We start from the raw sequence: 17,826 nt of genomic DNA, 5'->3' as shown, positions 1-17,826 counted from the left end.
AGTGTAAAAAAGGTATATTAAAAAGAAAAAAACTCCAGTGGGGTCACCATCAACATTCCAACACTACAAGGAATGCAATAAGAAAATATAAGCGCACAATCGGGGCAGCGAAAATTGACCATGAGAAACACATACCAGAGGACAGTAAAAAGAATCCCTTTTTTTTTATTATTAATAAAAAGTCAAAGCGGGAGCATATTGGCCCTCTTAAAGGATAGTCAGGGGAATTTGCTTATAAGTGACAGGGAGAAGGCAACTTTGTTAAATAAATTATTCTGTTCGTATTTTACGAAGGAAAAAAGGGGGTATAATAGATGTTGCTGGGTGCTTTGCTGGATATGTCAATCCCTCATCCCCCCCCCTCCATTGCCCCGCTGCTAAGATCTGTGTAAACAGCAGGCTGTGTATGCAGCAGCTGCCTCTCACCCTGAATTTGCCTACTGTGCAGTTTCAGATCAGTTTTGAGTGTGATCTCCTGCTCAGTCCCTCTCCCCCTCGCAAGCAGCAGAAGAATCATTAAGGAAAGGCTGGAAGAGGATCATGGGACACTGCCCACTGAATGTAATGGGGCCTGAACTACAGCCCACACCAGACCCTGCAGAAGAAGGAGGGGAAATATCTGCATGTTCTTAGCCTGTAGAGGACACAGCTTCCCTTTGCCATGAAAGAGCCCGTGGAGTGTACATCACTTTTCAGGGTGCACCATCACTGCAGAATATCAGCCACCAGAAAGGGATCCAGGTTACCGATAGCCAGAGTAATCTGGGTACAGAGCAGAGAGTGGACAAATCGCTGTGAGTGACCAGATGGTAAATGGCAATATCACTAGAGCTGGTAAGCTGCAGCTGTGGGATTTACTATCTGCTGCTAGAAAAAGCGACTGGGCCCTTTAGGAACTGACTAGACATGAGTGATTTGATTTGTTACAAATTGAAATTCTGAAAAAAATTGCACGATTCAGAGATTCTGATGTATTGGAATCTCTGAATCACAATAGTAGCGAATTTCAAAGAATCTGAAATAAATTTTAGCAAAAACAACAAATTCGTTTGTATTCATTTGTTTCATTCGGATGACATAATGCTATAGTTTGGTCCTTTTGTTAATGTTTGAAGCATCCAAAATAACATAACGACATAACGAATGATCCAAATTGATTCAGATCCAGTCGTTTTTATTCTAGTGAGCGTAGCGTGAATATTCTAATTAGATTATTTTTGTATTGGGGTCGAACTTGAGAGATCATTCATTTATTTTGTATGCGTGCGGCCCAACAAAGTCAGTTGGGAATAAGGAAATTAATGTAACGCAATAACATATTGAATGAATATGTATTCATTCGGATTCATTCATTTTATTCAGATGAAAGCGGTGCAATAGTCTTTGACTCTTGAATAATCAGCCGATTATTTTTACATTAACATTTTTCATTAATATAAAAAATGCAATACACATGAAACGGAAATATAGTATATTGCATTAAATACAGTAAGGTATACAAGTGAAATAAGATGATTCCTACTTATTATGTTTTGGGTTGGATGAGGTGGATCCATCAGAATCTCAGAATCATACCAAAATGAATGAATCCGAAAATAATTTTGCTCCATTCGTTACTTTCGGATGCATGAGACTCCAGGTGATATTGTCATTCCATTTCTCTTTGTGGGTTTGACTAGCAGGGATATAGCCAATCTTCTGAAATAACAAAAGAATATTAGAACTTCCAAAAATATGAATTGATTAGAAGCAATGAATATACAAAACAAATCCAAATATAAAAACTGAATTCTGAAAACAAATTATTCTAACATAATGATTATGACAAAATTAAATTATTTACAATGAAACCAAAACAAATTGAAATTTGTCATCATGCACATATCAACTGACCATACCGCCATCTACTAGCCTTATTTGATGTCCGCAGGTGTGACTGAGACTATATTCATGTGCACCAGCTGTATAACTGGGCCCCAACAGTAGCCAGCTGAAGAGTTAGGAATAAAGACTGCCTCTTTACAGCTGCTACACAGAGACATTTACCTAATGCGTATGCTATAAGGTACTGTGCCTCTCAGAGGACATTGCACTACAGTATATCCTAGCCATTTTCCTAAAGTGCACTCAAAATTGGTTATAGTACTATTATTTACATTGCAGTTAAAGTGTCACTAAACCCACATCATAAAAAACTATCAATAAATGCTGTATTACATGCTGTTCATACTCAATCAGTCACTATAAGATTTATTTTCTGTATTCTGCAAAAAACCTGGTTGATCCTGCTGCTCTCTATCTCCACCTTCTGTTCATGTCTTCAGTTCAGCTAGGGATTTTGCAGCTGGTGCGGAACCTCTGCACATTCTTAATTTTCAGTGAGTTTCTATGCTGAGAATTTCCTCCCTATCACATCTAAGCTGGGTCATGTTACAGCTGTATATAGATTAGGAAATAGGTACTTAGATGTTTTTTTTTTCATTCAAATAATTACAGTTCTGTCATCCACATACAGAAAGAGAGGGGATAATGTAAACAAAACAGTGTGTTTAGTATCGCTTTAGGGCTTACATTCACTGTTTATTGCTGATTTTGTTGATTCATGACTTAAGTCCAGTGTAGTGGCACAGAATTCTATTCTAAGTTACCTTGGCATAGTGAATATATGTCTAGCAGACTGTGTCTGAACCTACCTTTTGTGTGCTAGTTTATGCTCAAACCACCATTTATTCTTGTTACAAAAAAGGAGCTGCACTCTAAACTATATAATGAAAAATATATAAACATTGCACAATAAAAAGGTGACAAAAGTGAACAAAAAAGTGGAAAAAATAACAAGGTATTTCTATCCTCCTCTTGTGAATAAAACGATCACATGAACAGACAATTGTGAATCCACCACCACACAGGGTGGACCCTACCAGCTTGCACAAGCTGACTCGCTTGTGGCTAATAACCAGCGAGGGTCTTTTCCTCCAGGGGTAGCAAACTAATTGCAGATCCAAACACAGCAGCCTCTGAACACTACTAAGGGGCGGATGGACTTGGATGGTCACAGGGACTCAAGGGATCCAGGGTCCTCACTTGACAATCATGTTCGTATAGACCCAAAAAAGGAAAGGTTCACCATAGGTAAAACCAGACTAATGTTTATTCAAATAAAAAGTATCACTTACATGTAGGTAAGGTTCTTTTAGCATGGAAAATAAGCTGGCCGGCTAACAATATAAATGCCCATCCTCATGGGACATTGAACAGCGTGGTGACGTCAGCACGCCCCCCTCTAATGCGTTTCATCACAAGTCTGACGTTGTCCTGAGGCACGGGCGGCGTACTGACTCACCGCTATAAATAGCAAAGTAAAAATCACGCCTTGGTCTGAGCCTCGGGCAGTCGGTGCAACAAACACCATCTTTACAAAGGGAATGTTGCAAATGCCAATTATGAACGATACTAAAAACCCATAACATGTTAAAAACTGCTAGTATACACGATCGGTATAAACTATATTTAAATCATAACTAACTGAAAATACGTAATATGATGGCATTAATAGATGTTAGATGGCACTAATGGAGGAGAGTTAACGACCAAGAGTACGACCCCTAGTGCTGATATATGAATTTACCAAACTCCAATTATTGAAAAAAACAACATAATGAGGTCTAAAATTAGAGCCATCAGTGTAACAAACGCCATCTAAAATGACGGAATGTTGCCTAATGTAATCAATAAACTGCTCATAACCTATTTGGAAAAAAACCCTTCTAATGTTCACAAACAGTACATATTCTAAATATAAACTAGCTGTGAACATGTATAATATGACAATATTAGCTAATTCTAAATTACACTAATAGATTGAATTAGCCACCAAAACAAGGACCACTGGTGGCAATGTAGGGACTTGTCAAAACTTTGGAGAACATCACCATAGTGCCTGGTGATCATATCTCTTACCTAAGACTCAGACTGTGTTCACAAACATTCAAACACATAATTTAAATTGATATGTTATGAGTTGTCAATAAATGCGTTGACATCTACGTAAGCCAGGGCCTTTTCCTCTAGGGGTAGCAAACGAATGGCAGATCCAACTACAGCAGCCTCTGAACACTACTAAGGGGCGGATGGACTTGGATGGTCACAGGGAATCAAGGGATCCAAGGTCCTCACTCGGCAATCATGTTCGTATAGACAAAAAAAAAGGTTCGCCAACCAGACTAATGTTTATTTAAATAAAAAGTATCACTCACATGTAGGTAAGGCTCTTTCAGCATGGAAAATAAGCCGGCCGGCTAATAGTATAAACGCCCGTTCCTCGTGGAACGTTGAATAGCGAGGTGATGTCAGCACGTCACTCCTCCCAATGCGTTTTGTCACAAGTCTGATGTTGTCCTGAGGCAAGGGCGGCATACTGACTCACCGCTATAAATAGCAAAGTTCTGGAGTATTTCAGTCCCTGTTAGTATAATTGAATCAAACAATCAACTATGGGCGATAAGGCACTGTCAAAAGATGTTTGGGATAAAGTTGTGGACAGGCACAAGTCAGGAAATGGATACAAAAAACGTCTTTATTTAAAAAAAGACTTTATCAGTTCCTAGAAGCACAGCAAAGTCTAATATTAAGAAGTGGAAGGTATTTGGTACAACACAGACCCTCCCTGAATCAGGAGGTCGTTCCAAACTGGATGAAAGAACCAGGAGGAAACTGGTCAGAGCGGCTACTAAGAGGCCTACAGCAACTCTGAATCGGTAGCAGGAATTTATGACAAAGAGTGGTCACTGTGTGCATCTGACAACAATATCACTAATTCTCTACAAATGTGGCTTGTATGGAAGGGTTGCAAGAAAAAAAACACTCCTCAAGGAAGGCCACATGCAGTCACGACTGAGCTTCGCCACATGGAAAAAGTTGTTATGGTCAGATGAGATTAAAATTGAATTATTTGGGGCGTGGCTTGATGGTGAAGAGAGCAGTCGCATAGACTCATAGCTCTTAACAACCATCTTTACCTTATCCTGGGTCCTATCTCCTCGTGGAAAGTACAGTTTTGTTCCCCCAGCTGTAGGCATCTATCAGGCTGGCAGACATGGTGAAATACGGGCCGCCCCAGCCCTCACCCAGGGCAGAACAACTGGCGCGGTTCTGGAGGCAAGATGGTGCTTGGACATGTGCAGAACAAGCATGCACGCTGCAGTCTTCCTCCTCTGGTGTCCAAAGCTCTGCTACAGGGGTGAGTGCTTTAATCCCTGCTATCTTTCACACACAGACAGACCCCCTGCAGTCACAGGACTCCCAGCAGTCTGATGAGCATAGTCCGGCTGTGGACTCTCCCCCTGCTGAGCCCACACTGTCCACCATTATGCTGGCTATTCAGGATTGCAAGGCCTCCCTCTCTACTTAGATAGCCTCTATCCGCATGGACTTTTCATTATTAAAACAAGATGTCCAGAACCTCCGTGACAGAACTGGAGACGCGGAGGAACGTATCAGTACCTTAGAGGACACTGTGAATCCCTTGTCTGTAACTATGCGTGATACTACTAGCGAGATGGTGGCACTCCGCGCCAAGATCGACGATTTGGAAAATCATTCTCGCAGGAACAATCTTAGATTTGTGGGGTTCCTGGAATGCGCGGAAGGCCCCCACCCTGAAAAGTTTCTTTATTCTTGGTTGCGGGACATTTTTGGTACAGATGCGCCCTCATTCTCCCATGTTATAGAGCGTGCGCGCCGCACTCCTCCTCGCCCCCCTCCAGCGGGTGCCCCTCCATGCTCCATTATTGCATGCGTCCTCAATTTCCAGGATAAAGTGGCCATCCTACGCCTTGCACAAGAAAAAGACCCGCTTAAATTTAATGGTAACAATATCTCTGTTTATGCAGACTTTTCTGCTGAAGTGCAACGCCAACAAATCTCCTTCTCGACAGTGAAATCTCGCCTGCGCACAGAAGGCCTGTCCTTTGCCATGCTCTTCCCTGCCAAACTGCGCATCATTCATGATGGTAAGGCTCATTTCTACACCAGCCCCAAGGAAGCCATGGAGTGGTTGAATGATCAATATGGAGCTACCCACAGACGCAGAGGTGATTGAAGATACCACTAACCTAAGTTGCCACTTACCAGTTGCCTTAAAATAGGCCCCCCGTGCACCCCTGTATAACCTGGTGCCTTTACTGTAATCTACAATGCCAGTAGTTTTCGCCACCTTGTCCTCCTTGCATGGCGATACTCGCACCCTACTGTGCCAGTTACGGTGATTACTTCTCCATTCTTCTCCATTCCTCCAGGCCTTCATCTCTAGACTTTATCCTTCACTTGTACTATTTGCCATCCTGACCTGTCTTAGAATTTTTTTCTCTCAGGTTACTGCCTACATCGGACTGTTAATGTTTCTGTTTTTATTTTTTTCCATTTTGGCTCGTATCATCCTGCTGGCAGATCCACACACTTTTTTGTTCATGTGCCTGTATGTGCTTCAGGTGGTGTGGCCTGTCTGGTCATTTATGTACTGGCTCAAGTGTTTACCTGTGCTTATTCATTACTGTATGTTCTACTATGGTGAAGCCCCTAAGGATAGTCTCATGGAACACTAGAGGTCTGAATGCACCTCAGAAAAGATCTCTGTGTTTTTTCTGTGTTAAAAAAATGTCGTCCTCATATTATATGCCTCCAGGATACTCACCTTACGGGCTCCAAGACGAGGGCCCTGAAACGCTCATACCATGCCACTCACACTAATTATTCCAGGGGGGTATCTATCCTACTGGCTAAATCTCTCCCAGCTGAGATGATAAAAGTTAAAACGGACCCTGAAGGGCGGTTTATTGTTCTTACTTTACAGATTTCCACTGTAACCTTTACTCTGGTGAACATTTATATCCCCCCCCCGTTTTCAGTGGAGGTACTCTCCAAATTGTCACTTCAACTACTGAATAGACCCCCAGCCCCCTGATTTATGTGGGGGATTTTAATGCCGTCTTAGATCCAGCAATGGACCGTCTGGGAGGTGGAGGTAGGCCCTTTTGCTCATTTGTAGACTGGGTTCAAGTGCACGGCCTAACAGAAGTGTGGCGTTGGAAACATCCGGATGTGCGCCACTTTTCCTGCCATTCGGACTCTTTCCACACCATGTCCAGACTGGACTTGGCGTTTGCTCCGGCGGAGACCCTCCCTGTTGTCTCTGCTGTTTCATACAGTACCTGACCGCGAGATTGTGTTTCCAGCGCGATACCATCGCGCTGGTTCTCGGCGACAGGGTACTGTGCATGTCGCACTGGCTCACTCATCGGGAAAGGAAAACTTTGTTTTCCTTGCGATGAGTGACAGGCAGTGCTGACAGCTGTCTGGTATGAATCCTGAGGTGGGAACACCGCGCCAAATTTTAAATGAAAAAACCGGCGTGGGTTCCCCCTCCCAGGGGCATACCAGGCCCTTAGGTCTGGTATGGATTGTAAGGGGAACCCCCTACGCCGAAAAATCGGCGTGGGGGTCCCCCCAAAATCCATACCAGACCCTTATCCGAGCATGCAGCCCGGCTGGCCAGGAAAGAAGGTAGGGACGAGCGAGCGCCCCCCCCCCCCCCTCCTGAGCCGTACCAGGCCGCATGCCCTCAACATGGGGGGTGAGAGACAGCGGCGGAAGACCGAGCCCCTCGCTGGCAATAGAGCTGGAAGAAGATAGCGTCGGGGCCCGGGAGAAGAGGCCGAACACCGGGAGAAGAGGCCGAACACCGGGAGAAGTCGGAAGGAGACCCCCCAAAGTCGGAAGAAGATCCCGGAGCTGACTAATAAATTATTCTTAAAACCTGTGTACTGTGTTTTTTTTTTTTATTGGCACTTTTTCCTAGGTGAATGGGTAGGGGTACCATGTACCCCATACTCATTCACACAGGGTGGGGGGCCGGGATCTGGGGGCCCCCTTTTAAAGGGGGCTCCCGGATTCCGATAAGCCCCCCGCCCGCAGACCCCGACAACCAATGGCCAGGGTTGTCGGGAAGAGGCCCTTGTCCTCATCAACATGGGGACAAGGTGCTTTGGGGTGGGGGGGCCCCGCAGGGCGCCCCCCTCCCCCAAGGCACCCACCCCCCATGTTGAGGGCATGCGGCCTGGTACGGCTCAGGGGGGGGCGCTCGCTCGTCCCCACCCCCTTTCCTGGCCGGCTGGGCTGCATGCTCGGATAAGGGTCTGGTATGGATTTTGGGGGGACCCCCACGCCGATTTTTCGGCGTAGGGGGTTCCCCTTACAATCCATACCAGACCTAAGGGCCTGGTATGCCCCTGGGGGGGAACCCACGCCGGCTTTTTCATTTAAAATTTGGCGCGGTGTTCCTGCCTCAGGATTCATACCAGACAGCTGTCAGCACTGCCTGTCACTCATCGCGGAAGGAAAACAAAGTTTTCCTTTCCTGATGAGTGAGCCATCTCGGCGCTGGCTCCTGCGACGGGGCTCGCAGGTGTCAAATCTCGCCGAGAAATGCGGCGAGATTGACACAATATCGCGGTCACCAACTGTATCTGCCCAGGGGAGTTTCAGATCATGCCCCTCTCTCTGTAGACCTCCTCCTTCTCCCAGGTTCGGGGCCTGCTATTTGGCACCTGAACTCATACTGGTTGGAGGAGGAGATAGTGCAGGGGGAATGCAGGACAGGCATTACTAATTATTGGAAAGATAACCTGGGAAAAGTGGACCCCTCCATAGAATGGGACGCATTCAAGACCACTCTGAGGGGCACCTTTATGTCCATCACGGGGATCTGATGAAAAAATAATCAGATGCTTACTGAGGAACTTGAGACTGTTATGGTGCGCGCAGAGTCTGCTTATGCCTCTAACCCTGCCTCTGACACGAGAGAGGCATGGTTACAGAGCCGCAGGGAGTATGAACTCTGTCTGCTGCATCTCACACAAAAGCGCATGCTGCATGTTTATCAGAAATCGTTTGAACATGGAAATAAGGCCGGACGTCTCTTGGCATATCTGACCAGACCTGACCATTCTCCCATTTCCATCCCACGTATCATTACTGCCCAAGGTACCATTAGTGATAACCCAGGGGATATCTTGGATTCCTTTTTATGCTTTTACAAAGAGCTGTACACCTCTAGGGTTGACCATGATGAATCTCAACTGACCGACTACTTAAGTGACATATCTCTTCCCTCCTTATCAGATGAGGGGCGTAATATGGCTACGGCAATCTCCCAAATACCCGCACATAAGACTCCTGGACTTGACGGCTTCCTGACCGAATGGTATACAAAATTCAAAGACCTTTTGTCCCCCTTTCTTTTGCGGACCTATAACAAAGCCCTAGATGTTGGGACCCTCCCCCCAACAATGTGGGAGGCCCTGATAATACTCCTATTAAAACCCCGTAAGGACCCACTTAAATGTGAATCTTACCGTCCAATTTCTCTCACCGATGTGGACGTTAAGATTCTGGCCAAAATATTAGCAAATCGTTTGAAAAATGACCAAGGAGGTTTTATACCTGGCAGGTCCACTAGAATGAACATTCGCAGAATGTTTCACAACCTGCAATATCCACACGACTGTCCTCCTACCCGTGCCATTGTGTCCTTGGACACCTGTAAGGCATTTGACAGTGTGGAATGGCCATACCTTTTCCTAGTGTTACAGATGTATGGCTTTGGCCCCCGTGTTGTAGCATGGATAAAACTTATTTATACCACCCCGGTAGCTCGGGTTTGGGTCAATTCCTCTATTACTGATCCCTTCCCGATCACTAGGGGCACTCGACAGGGGTGCCTGTTGTCACCCCTCTTGTTTGCCCTGGCCATGGAGCCGCTTGCAGTTCACATTCACTCCTCCCCCTCAATTAAAGGACTCCCGATTGCCAATATAGAGGAGCGCATCTCACTTTATGCGGATGACACATTGGTGTATCTAGCTGATACCAAGGAGTCACTGCGGGCCTTGTTGGAGGAGATCACTACCTTTGGGGACTACTCTGGATTCTGGGTGAATTGGGACAAATACAGCCTTTTCCCATTAGATGTGACTACCCCCCTCCAGATTCACCCAGACTCCAAGCTCCAGGTGGTGTCCTCCTTTAGATACCTTGGAGTTTTGGTATAGACCCCCTTATCTTTATATGTCACCAATAATCTAGATCCTCTGTTGGTCCGCCTTCAGGAACAGACCAAACAGTGGATGGATTTACCTCTGGACCTCATGGAGAGGGCCAATATTCTTAAGATGGTTTATTTATCAAGATTGCTCTATATCCTTACCAACTCCCAATGTAAAATACCTAAAGCTATCTTCAAATGCATAGATACGATATGTACTACTTTCCTGTGGAAGGGTAGATCCCCCAAGGTGGCACTTGAAACACTGTGGTTGCCAGCTCACTTGGGGGGCCTAGCGTTTCCCAACTTTTTCCTATACTATTTGGCATCCCTGCTGGTGCACATACATGACTGGCTATGCCCAGTCCCGGCTAATGCCTGTACATCCACGGAGGGGGCCATCGCATCTTTCCTGGAAACCCTACATAATATAATATACAGGGGCCGGGTCCCCGACCGCCCCGGAACCTCCATACTCTCCACTTCCCTTTCATTATTCAAATACATTATTATGAAGATATCTAAACATACCTGGCTGAAGTCCCCCAACAACCCCCTGTGGTTTAACCCTAATCTGCAGGAATTGTACTCCCTTCCAGATGCCAATTGTTGGTACTCCAAAGGAGTTAAATATTTATGCCACCTGTACAATGCCCAGGGCTTTAAAACTTTCTCCCAGCTACGTTTGGTCTTTGATCTACCAAGGTCGTACTTATTTTATTACTACCAGCTCAGACATGCTATACATGCCCAATTTGGCTCCCTAGATGATCCCACTGACCTGCCCCCATTGGAAAAAATGCTCAGACAGCCAGATCCCACTAAACCAGTCTCCACTTACTATGCAGCCCTAATGTCTGACTTTAACCCTAGGTTTCATAAAGCACAAGTAAAGTGGACCTCGATGGACATTTCCATGATAGATGAGGACTGGTCAGAATTTAGTGACACGTATAAAACTTCTGTTATTGCTTCCCGAGACCGCATCATACATATAAAGATTTTTCATCAGACCCACCTTACTCCGGCTAGGCTACATAGGATGGATCTCTCGCCCTCGGCTGTCTGTTTCCGTGGTTGTGGCCAGGAGGCTGACTTCCTACATTGCTTCTGGTCGTGCCCAATAGTCTGGGACTTCTGGGAGGAAGTGGGTGCTTTTATCTCGACAGTGTTAGGCCTCCCTAACATAATTCACCCCAAGAATTGCCTGTTAGGCATTTTTGGTGACTTACTCATACATCCCATGCTAAGAGACTGCTCCGCATACTTTATTTCTATGTTAAAAAGACTATCTTACTGTCCTGGAAGGGTGCACAGACCTCTCTGAAATCCCTCATCCCACATTTATTTTGGTACACTTGATTGACCATTGATAGGCTGTGCCCCAGGGATCTCTAATAACTGGTCCTCTACTACTGTTATGCCCTGCTAGTATACCGGTACCCCTTACTATTATACCTATTTTAAGCCCTTTGCAATGATTTCTGTCTATTTTTATATGCTTGAACATGTTGCATATCGGTTCTTACCTCTGTATGGCCAGATTGTCTGGTGCTATTGTTGTTTTTTTCCCTCTGTTTGTGCTTGTTTTTTATGATTGTTGGTTTGTCTTAAACCTAATAAAAATATCTTTAAAAAAATGAATTATTTGGCCTCAACACCAAACAATATGTCTGGTGGAATTCCAATACAGCTCACCATCCAAATAACTCCATTCCTACAGTAAAGCATGGAGGTGGTAATATCCTGTTATAGGGGTGTTTCTCTGCACAGGGACTGGATCACTTGTAGGGTGGAAGGAAAAGATGGGGGTGGGGCAAAATACTGTCAAATTCTGGAGGAAAATCTGCTGCCCTCTGCCAGAAAGTTGTCAATGGGAAGAATCTTTACCTTTTAACATGGCAATGACCCAAAGCACACAGCAAAAATGACCACACAGTGATTGAAGGAGAAAAGGCTGAATGTCCTTGCATGGCCTAGCCAGAGCCCAGACTTTAAACCCCATTGAAAATCTGTGGAATGACTTGAAGACTGCAGTTCACAAATGGTCACCATCAAATTTAACTGAACTTGAGCAGTTCTGCAAAGAAGAGTGGGCAAATATTGCAAAGTCTAGATGTGCAAAGTTATATATCCCAACAGACTAAAGGCTGTTATTAAAGCAAAAGGTGGTTCAACAAAATACTGACACAAGGGGTGGTCCTTTTTCCAACTCAGTGATTCTGTTTTTGAATTTTTTTCTGACATGTTGGAGTTATATCTTTCACTTGGATGTTATAAGCTGCACTGAGGATAAAACAAAAACTGAGTCTGTCTTCATTTAAAGCCGCAAAGAAACAAAATGTGATTATTTTAAAGGGGAGGGGGTGGCTCCTTTCTATACCCATTGTGTTTACCTGCTCTGTGCAATGGTTTTGCACAGACCAGCCCCAATCCTTCTTTTCTGGTTTTCCCCTTCAGTGTGGCTTGGCCCCGCCACCTGCTCCCTCGTCACTGGATTTGATTATCAGGAGCAGTAGTCAATGGCTCCTGCTGCTCTTACAGTATCCAGTGAGCAGGGAGAGAGCGCTGGACTGAGATCAAGCTCATGTAAGTATTTAGGAGAGAAAGTGGGGAGCTGTACCTAAAAGATTTTTTTTTAATTAATGCAGAAAATGCATTAAGGTTAAAAAACCTTTAGCCTTTACAATCACTTTAAACAGCATTGACCTCAAGACAGAACCCTGGCACACACCACACTCACAACCTTGGGCCATTTAGAGTAATTTATCACTACGTTCTGGACCTGTTCATGTAACCAGTTTTCTATCCATGTACATACAATTTCTTTAACTCCAATAGACCTTATTTTTTTACAAATTTGGAGGTACAGTATCAATGCTTTAGCAAAATCTAGATAAACTACATCCACTTGTCTTCCACCATCCAATTTCTAACTTACTTCCCTATAGAATGATAACAGATGGGCCTGACGAAAATGGACTTTTATAAATCTATGCTGGTTATCACTTATGATATCTTTATCAGAAATAAATGTTTGAATACAATCCTTTAACATTCCCTCAAATACTTTACATACTATTGATGCTAGATTGACTGATATAAATCTTGATCCTTTTTGTATAAATAACTCCAATTTCCAAACCACGCACTATTTGGTCACCACTAAAACACAAATCGTTACCCAGCTAATAAAGCAACATGAAGTGTACATGAAAAATAAAAAAAATGTAACACGTAGAGAAAAAATTACTATAATAAAGAAATTGGAGACACTTTATTTATATTCTAGCTAGGTCTCAAAGCAGAAACTATTGCTATACCAAATGTGATTGTTTTAACTGGTTATTCATGTGGCATATTAATCCACTGGAGTGGTGTTATTCTATCATATAATATGATATAGTAATGTCAAGCTAACTGCTAAATAAATTATTTGATTAAAAGTGGTAACTCAACATGACCTACGGTATACATGGAAGATGGGATTATTTTTCAACATGTAGAGAAAAAACTACTATGATAAGGAAATGAAAGACACTTTAGTTATAGTCCAGCTAGGTCTTGAGGGAGAAACTATTGTGATACCAAATGTGATAGTTAACTGCTTATTTATGTGGATTATAAATCCACTGGCATGGTGTTATTATTATATTTCTACTGCAGATAGACTGCAGCAGAGATTTACTTTTGCATCTCAGTGTGGAATTTACCTAATTCAGTCTAGTGCTGGATACCTTTTAGCCAACTAAGATAATGATTTAGGCTGTAAAAATATTTTCAAGTAGCCATTCAGCAGAGGTGTTTACACCTATTGCATCTCGATTCATTTACTATGCTAATCTGATCTATGAACTAGCTCAGCTACTCATAGGTACACTACTCATAGGTACAATGTTGAGAATTATTTGGCCTGATATAGTAGATTCTTAAACCTAAAATATCTGCCCACAAAGCTCACTATATTTAGAGGAGAAAAACACTTTCATTCACCAGACAGAAAAATAATACAAAGAATGAGCCTGCACCAGAGTATCCTACAATGCTGTCTTTCCAGAGGCAGCATGGTTTAAAGGACACAGATATAATTTTATAATTTTATGACACAACAGCTTCCAGTGATAAGGAGCTTTAAGAAACACGTTTATGTTTAATTTCTGCATAAGTGGCTCCTAAAACTTGAACTGCTCTTAAACTAAGTTGCCATACAAAAGAAGCATTGAAGATGCTTCACTGAATTTAGGGAAAAGAAAATGAGCACAAAATTGTTGTAGGTGTCGCCCGTTGTAATCAGCTTGAATTGTTGAAATTTTCTGCAAAATGAAATGTCAAATCTTATTGGTAGCTAATGGTAATGACTTACATTTTTTGCATACATAATTTACCCCTTTATCTAAAACATCCACAGTCCAAGGTGGAAAATTATGTGAACCATTGTATTTTATTTTACTATCGTGTAGTAGCTGTTAAAAAGTTGCCCAAGGTTTAGAAGGAAATTTGGAAAGTTCTTTCTTTCTTACAAAGTTGTTTCAGTTTATTGATAATTCCAGGATTCCAAGCATGAACAGTTCTCAGACCATTCCACAGTATCTCAGTTGAGCTGAGGTCTTTACTCTATTTCAGGAAAAGTTTTATTTTTAAAGCTCACCTCATTTTTCTTTTTCCTCCAACTAATTGCTATGTTTTAGCAGCCATGATTAAGGCCTGATGGCCAAAGCGCGTTGACTTTTTTGACTGTTGTTCACCTGCATTAATAAAATGATGTTTTAGACGACTTCCATGGCACCAGGCTTTCTCCCTTTTTTGCACGGATTGCACATGGAGGTTTTCAGAGACTTCCCAGGCTGAGTGCTGTGTTCTTGAGGTTGACCATACATTACACAAGAGGTAGTCACTCGGATGCACCTGTTCTAATTGCTATGTTAGTTTACAAAAAAATCAAATCTGCTTGTACTTATCTAATTCAGTGGTAACATGATGCACTGGGCCTTTAGTCTATGATCTTCTTCTCTATAGAAGAGGAGGGTCCTTCTTTGTATATCCACATCTCTGCCTGGGTGATGTGGACCTTTCCTTTGGCTGTCCATTGGTGGGGTCCTCCCAGGTTCCGAAAGACTGCAGAAGTATGATGATTTCACAAAGAAGTGACCAGTTAGTGTAGGCACCGACTGAAGCAATGGATCACACATCATTGGGTGTCACAGATTCTTAAAAACCATTGAAAATATTGCCCCCATTCAAATTGTGTCATGTTGAGGTTATATATACATGAATCATATTTTTCTAAATCATTCTCTTATAGTTACCTATAGAGACTGTTTTGGCATCCAGATAAAAATAGCCACTTGTGAAAATTGGTTTAATCACCTTATACATTACATTCCTCAACTATCCACTTATTCATTGACTTTATGTTTATTACATTTTATTTGGTTGATGATTCACCAACACTTTTTTGGATTGAAGCACAATTAAGGAATACTCTCTGTACTTTGATTATACACATATTTATTATGTGCTACATTTTTCTATTATGTATTTATTGTCTTTGTCATACTGTATGTAGCTGCTCCCCCCCTTCCATTTTTTATTTGTTAGCGCAGTGTTTTTCCACGCACCTTTCCTTATAGAAGCTAAAAGAGGTGAAAAAAATAACCTGTTTAACCTTACCACTTCAATACGGAGCACTTTCACCCCTTTCCTGCCCAGGCCAATTTTCAGCTTTCAGCACTGTTGCACTTTGAATAACAATTGCGCGATCATGCAAGACTGTACCCATATACAATTCTACACTGGATTTTTTATTTGCTAAACAAATAAAAAAAAGATCAAAAATTAAAAAAAAAAGTTTTCTTCTTTTCTGTTAATAAGTATGTTTTCTCCTTCACTGATGGCCACGGATGGAGCTGCACTGATGTGCACTGATGATGCGGCACTTCAGATGTTCAGATGTTTCTCCAGATCCAATTATCTCAGGAATTCAATCTATCTCCATCCTCCTTCATCATATTATATTTCCTCCAGATCAAGAGTACTGGAGCTCAGGCGCTGGCTGGCATGACGTGAGACGTCAGACGGCTGAGGGGAAGGGAGGAGTAAGAGGCGTGCCGCCCAGCTGAAGCACTGGCGGACCTCCTCTCCCTTACACAGAGTGGGATGACCGGACGAGACAGCTGAGCGGGGTGCCACGGGTGTAGCGTGCAGCGTGCAGGGTAATGGCGTGCTGAAAGCCGGTGGGCGCCCGCTGGAGGAAGGCAGTGCACGGACGAAGCGACAGTCTCCGCTGCCGGCTCGGGGATCTCCGCTCTCCTCTCCCGCCCTCCCCCCCTCCCTGCATACAACATCAGCATCTAATTCATGCACTGACATAGACGCTGCAGGAAGCAGGCGTCAGAAGATAGGAGCCTCATAACCGGGAGTGACGAGGAAACAGCTGAGCCTCGCCTGATAACCTGGAGTGGTGACAGTGAGTTATGCAAGGTGGTGGTAAGAGACAATTAAAACCTAATAAAGCCAAGGTAAGAATGCATTAGAGATAAGCTTGGAGAACTAAGCCCGTAGCTATCTTGAAAGAAATATTTGCAAGGGATTTCCACCTTATACGGTAACAGGCTGGAGGGAAAATAGGTCTCTTTAGTATCATACCGCACATCTTTACTTCATAATCTACACCTAAAACCTAACATAAAGTGTAACATTGTCAAGGGGGGCGACAGTGGAGCAGCTGAGATATTGGGGCGAAGCAGTGGACTGTTACTCTGGTTTTTTTTTTTTTTTTTTTTTGCTCCTTGCCATATTGGAAGTATACTAATGCCTATTACAGGACTGCGTTATCTCTGAGTCTTTGAGTCTGTATTCTAATATTCTAATGTCTAAGTGCTTATGAGGCGGGCATAGTTTGGTGGAAAATATATCCAGGAACCCTCTACATTAGTCCCGCACGTAGGCACGAATTCAGCCCAGGGATACAAAGGTCTATCCACTGAGTTAATCCTACCCTATTCCCACACCAGCATTTGCACTTTAAATCCAACTTTACTGGTTCCCCAAAAAAGAAAAAAAAAAAAAAGGGAAACCCGGAGACTCACCGGTTACGGTCAGTGTCGGTCCCAGCGATCAAACCAAGTAGGTCTGGATATTGATAAGAGAGATATGAGTCGCAGCTCATCTAAAGCTGGGAGGGGGGGCCCACCGAAAACCCCAAAAGATAACCTAGCTGGGAGTAATCCCGCTAGTACAATCAAGCAATACATGGTTAAAGGGGAGAGTCCGGCGAGTTCCCATCTAGAGTCGCACAAGGTAAATCTGGCTGACAAAAAGAAGAAGGGACGAGGCGAGAGGGAGGACCTGACCCCAGACCATTCCAGAGAGGAGACATTAATTGATGACACACTGGAAGCATCTAGAAGCTGTGAATATAGTCACAATTCACAGCTACTCTCGAAAGGAGACCTAGCAGAGATGCTCAAAGCGCTTGAGTCATCGATTAAGGCGGAGATCACTCTGCTGAGGTCTGATTTAGGCAACCTCCTGGCAAGAGTGGAAGAGGCTGAGGATAAGCTTGATAGGCAAGGGCGGGAGATCTTCGGACTAAAAGAACAACTTAAAACAACTCAACAAAATCAGATAAAAGCCTGTTACAGGCTGGAAGACCAGGAAAACAGGGATCGCAGACAAAACCTGAGACTCAGAGGGATTCCAGAAAATAGGGGTGAAGATCTAAGGCA

The 17,826-nt window shown here is 43.4% G+C and overlaps 1 protein-coding gene across 1 annotated transcript in view; it reads right to left on the bottom strand.

Moving 5' to 3' along the window:
* Positions 1-17,826, bottom strand: part of MDFI (MyoD family inhibitor) — a 97,820-nt gene that overhangs the window by 49,592 nt on the left and 30,402 nt on the right. The window contains 1 exon segment of the mRNA XM_073617999.1: positions 1,523-1,698. The gene's annotated coding sequence lies outside the window, so the exon portion shown is untranslated.

Source organism: Aquarana catesbeiana, linkage group LG02 (assembly GCF_042186555.1).
Source record: "Aquarana catesbeiana isolate 2022-GZ linkage group LG02, ASM4218655v1, whole genome shotgun sequence".
Lineage (NCBI taxonomy): Eukaryota > Metazoa > Chordata > Amphibia > Anura > Ranidae > Aquarana > Aquarana catesbeiana.
The sequence above is the reverse complement of the archived record's forward strand: the minus strand, read 5'-3'. Positions and strand labels throughout refer to the sequence as shown.